This window comes from Callospermophilus lateralis, chromosome 6 (genome assembly GCF_048772815.1).
Source record: "Callospermophilus lateralis isolate mCalLat2 chromosome 6, mCalLat2.hap1, whole genome shotgun sequence".
Taxonomy (NCBI): domain Eukaryota; kingdom Metazoa; phylum Chordata; class Mammalia; order Rodentia; family Sciuridae; genus Callospermophilus; species Callospermophilus lateralis.
The window spans coordinates 143221795-143227066 of record NC_135310.1 but is presented as its reverse complement, the minus strand read 5'-3'; positions in this window follow the sequence as shown (position 1 = coordinate 143227066).

The window sequence follows — 5272 nt, the reverse complement described above, 5'->3', positions numbered from 1 at the left end:
GGAGCCAGTGCTGGGCGGTCAGTTTACACTCTAAGCCTTGGCTGAACTAGCGTCTGGCCAGGGCTAAGTCCCTCTTTCCCTGCCCTGCATCACACTCATTTTTAAGGCTCTCCCTTGACAAGGAGGTAGCACACAATAGGGGTTGTCAGCCAAGGGGACTTGAGGGGAAGGATAAGAAATGTTTTTCCTGTGATAAAAAGAAATTTGGGAAGAGAAACTCAGACCCCTTGCTCTCTCCCTTCCAGCTTCTGGAGGTTGTTAGATGGGGCTGTGCTGCCTGATGCTCCTGCAGCCCTGTTGCAAACATGAAGGCAGACATGGCCAACACACTGCAGGTGGCAGAGCAGGAAGATGGGACAATACTGGGGTCTCAGTGACAGTGTGGGAACAAGGAGCCAGTCCTGGTTCCTCTAGACTTCTCGTTTTATGAGACAGTTTTGAAGTCAGTCTAGGTTGGGCATTTGGTATCTATGGTTGAAATCATCCAAATAATATAGCAAGTCATTTTACTCCAAGATGCCTCAGCGTTCATCTCTAAAATGGGGCTATTGGACAAAGTGACCTCCAAAGTCCCCTTCGGGCTAGACTTTCTGGGATCCTGCACATACTACATTTTCCCAGAAGCTTCCTAAGACTTCGCTGTTGCTTCAGTGGTGATTGCAATCCTCAGGGAACCCACAAGACTTCATTTCTCCCATCCACTGTGCACTTGCAAGGACCAAGGCTGTCAGCTTTTGGACACACCGTCATTTGACATTTCTGGGTTCCATCCTGTAGATGTGTCTCCCCGAGTTTGAGGGCTGTGCTCAAACACAGCGCTTTGGAACTGGCAACGGCTGACCTCCAAAGCCCCAACCCTTCGCCACTTTGTAGACTGCTGTGTTGACCTGCTAAAGAGCAGCCCAAGCCCCAGGCCCCGCACAGGCACGGGCTGCAAGAGCTGGCCGGAAGGGCCAGCCAGAAGGAAGCCTGGAAGGGGCTGGCACTGCACAGCGCGACCTTGTCAGAGCCCATCAGCCCAGGAGTGGGGAGGGAAGCTGGCCATGTTTAACTTTTCCCCTCAGGGTACCCGGGTGCCCTGTCTGTAGGAGACAGAGAAGCTCCGTGAGCTGCTCAGAGGCCCTGTGGCCTCTGAGGTCAGGGAGGTGATTGATGAGCAGCGACAGGAGCGTTGGCCTGCCGCCCCAGCCAGGGAGCGTGATATGCCAGGTGTCATTGCCCTCATCAAAGGAGGTGAGCAGGTGAGCAGGACCCAGTGTTCCCCTCCGGCAGTGGCTATGGCTTCATTCTGTTACCTAGACCTCAATCAGTCGCAGCCAGGACAGTCTTCTCCAGGGGCTGGGCAGGAGGCAGGAGGCAGGGGGTAGGCAGAGGAGAGCAGGCGGGGAGCAAAGAGATGGTAGAAAGGAGGGGAGAGTTCTGTGCAGCTGCAGAATCGCTAGAGGAAGGGCTGCAGATGTTAACTTGGATTATCTCGAATTTCCTGTGACAATCAAGACTTCCTTTTCCTAGGCCCATCTGGGGACATGATGACCTGTGACAGGCACAGTGACACCACCCTCACAGAACAGCATTCAACTTTCCACCAACAGAAGGTGGAGTGTTCCTATTCCTCTGTCCCACAGAGCAGCAAGTTCTTGGTGAATCCAAAAACCTGCCATCGGAGGGTACGGACACTCATGGAAGCATTTCAGAGCTGCTATTCCTCTTGTCACAGGTGCCACAGGAAGTCCATGACCCTTGTCTCTTGTGCCTTTGGGTACTGAGGTCACCTGCTGGAAGGACACGGGGTCAGTGCCCTCTGCACACAGACAGCCCTTCTTAGCTGAGGTCTCAGTCGGAAGCTCACCCACTGGGAGACCCCTGCACTCTCAGCCGTGTGTTCTGGACCCTAGACCAGCCCCTGACTCTCCACTCCACTGCCTGCCCCAGACCCCTCAAAGGGCTGCCGGAATGTCCAGGTTCATCTGGGCCATGTGAGGACTGAGCATCTCCTGGGGCTGGGTGACTTACAGGCCTCCCCTGACCGCAGCATACCCCCACTGACCAGCTGTGGCTACTCGTAGGTAGGTGGGGGCATCCATGGTGGGACCCCCTTTCAGTGGTCCCTCTGTCATGGGTGTTGTACGAAGTTCCTGGGGCTGCCAAAGCATCGTACCCCAAACCAGGCAGCTTTTAACAACAGAAATGGAGGGTTTGGGTTTAGATGCCTGTTGAAGGAATCACTGAACTAGAGCCAGTCCAGAAATGGAAGGTTTTGGGAGCCAAAAATCTGAAATCAGTGGTGAGCAGGGCCATGTTTCCCTCTGAAATCCAGGGACAGTTCTTGCGTCTTCTAGGTGGTTGGCAATCTTTGAAGTCCCTTGGTTTACAGTGGTGTTCTCCCAGGGTATCTGTCTTCATGTGGCTGACCGTAAGGACATCAGGCATATTGCAGTAGGTCCCTCCTACTCCAGTGTGACCTCACATTAACTAAACACATCTGCAGCAACTCTGTTCCCATGCAACCCTGTTCCCATGCTCTGAGGTTCTGGGGCTTAGGTCTTCCACATCTCTCTTTTGAGGGGACATGATTCAGTCCATAATAGCAACCCTCAAGGATCTGGGGACTGAGATTTTCTTCTCGTTCCCTGAGTAGTCTTATGGTTAAGCTTAGCAGCGGGCAGTCCCACCTTGCATGCTCTGAAAAGAACACATTGCCCAGGAGGAAGTCTCTCTAGCTCCAGGGTGCATGTGGATGACCTGAGGTCTCACTAGGTGCATGATCAGCTTCACCAGGCCTGGGGAGGGAACCAGGATTCTCCCAAGTGAGGCCCGTGCTGCTCGACAGGGAGCCACCCAGTCAATAGCACAGGGCTAGTTCATGAAACCTTGCGAAGGACGGCCAGGCCCCTCCTGCCCCAGGGAGAGGTGGGAGGCTGCAAGGTTAATGTGCTTCTAGGCAGAAATTAGAATGCTGCAGCCTAATAGCCACTGAAAAACAGTCTCCCTGCTGCAAATGGATGGTTGAACCTGCTCCAAGCTTTATACTGGCAGCTGCTGGCCAGATTCTGAGTGGCCACATCCCTGGGGAAGAAGGAAGGATGCATGGAGCTGCCCACCAGCTCAGGAGCCCCTCATCATTCCTGCTATGTTAGCCCTGATTCCATCCAATCCCAGGCTTTCATTTCTGTTGGGAAATACCTGAGAAATGGGAGTTTGCTGGGTCAAATGGTAAAGATATGCTTAACTAATTGTAAGTAAAGTATTTATTGACATTCAATCCACATGTCATAAAATTCTCTTTCAAAGTGTGAAATTTGGCGGTTTTTAGTAGATTGACAGAATTGGGCAATCATCAGTGTCAAATTGCAGGATATTTTCCCAGCATGAGCTGTTCAACAAAATACGAATTCACCAATGACAGCACCTTGCTGAGAGAGGAGCTCTGTACTCATTTAAGCCTCAAGGCATGAGTCTGATTAAATCCTCATTTTGCAGATGGGGAAACTGAGTCACAGAAGTTCAGAGCTCCTCAGGGGCACCCCACTCGTCTGTGGCAGATACATATTTCACACTGATGCCCAGAGTGTCTTTGACCTTCAGGTGGCCATCAGCTCTGCCCAGTCGTGGGTGATTGGCCCTGAGCAGCTGACGGGGTGAGAGGTGCTGCAGGGAGTCAGGCCGCAGTTCCCAAGTGGGAGTTGGTGTCCCACCTCCTCCCAGTGGAACAAGGCTGAGGGCCAGGAAGCAGCAAGGAGAGTCGTGTGGAGTCTCTCTCCAGGTGGGTGAGGGTTCCTCTGGTGTCAGGAAGCCCCAGGCAGCAGCAGGAGCCTCACTGCTTGGTCACTGGGTGTTGGAGGAGGGATGCAGGATGTGGTTGGTTATAAACTCCATGCCCCAGCTGGAGCTGGGGGGGCGCTGTGGACTCTTGTCATCCTCCTGCTCCAGCTCAAAAGGACTTTGGGACATTGGGAAGGAGACACACTAAGCCAGAGGCCCTTTGGGCAGTGCTCAGCCCCACCCTTCCTTCCCTCTTCTCTCTGTGCCCTGGAGCCCACCCCCCCCAGCCCTCCCCAGGGGGCTGCCCTGCTGGCCGTGTGAGCAGCACACAGAAGATGGGACCAGAGGGCCCCATTATCTCTCCACCTTTGTTTTCTGCGTGCCTGGGCTTGTCCCCAGACACCTCCAGCTCCACTCTGTGGCTCTGCTCTGCTGCCTATCACCTCCTGAAGACAGTGCCACATGCTCCACCACTCATTAACTGCAGGAAGAGCATGTCCCCAGTCCTTTCAGAACCACTTCTCTGCCGTCTCTTCTGGAAGCCCTGCTCCCTGGGCACAAGCTGTGGAGCCGTAGGGCTCATTTGGTTGTGAGATGATGCATGAGTAATTTTTTCTTTTTGAACATTGTAGTATGATTTACATACAACGGAAGGCACAGATCTTTAAACCTAGAGCTTGATGAGTTTTGACAAATGCATTCATCCATGTAACCTGCACTCCTCTCACGATATGGAACCTTTCCATCACCTAACCCCGCCCCCAGCCCCTTTGCAGCCAATCCTTGCTCAGCCCATCAGCTTTTCTGCTGTACATTAGTTCTGTCTCTTCTCTAACTTCATAAATGTATTTACTTAATGACTAATAGCTTTGAGCTTTTTAAAAAATCTTATTGGTTATTTAAAATTAGTGTGTGTGTGTGTGTGTGTGTGTGTGTGTGAAGGGTTTGGTTCAAGTCTGCCCATTTCTTTTTTTTTAATTTTAAATTTATTTATTCTAATTTGTTATACATGACAGCAGGATGCATTTCAATCCATAGTACACACATAAAGCACAATTTTCATGTCTCTGGTTGTTCACAAAATAGAATCACGCCATTCATGTCTTCATACATGTACTTAGGGTAATAATGTCCATCTCATTCCACCATCTTTCCTACCTCCGAGCCTCCTCCCTTCCCCTCCCTCCCATTTGCCCTATGTTAAATTTCTCCATTCCTCCCATGCACACCACCATCCCCATTATGGATTGCCATTCACATATCAGAGAAAACATTTGGCCTTTGGTTTTTGGGAGGATTGGCGTATTTCACTTGGCATTATATTCTCCAGCTCCATCCATTTACCTGAAAATGCCATAATTTTGTTCTCTTTTAATGATGAGTAATATTCCATTGTGTATATATACCACATTTTCTTTATCCATTCATCTACTGAAGGCCATCTAGGTTGGTTCCACAATTAGCTATTGTAAATTGTGCTGCTATGTTTATTGATGTGGCTGTGTCACTG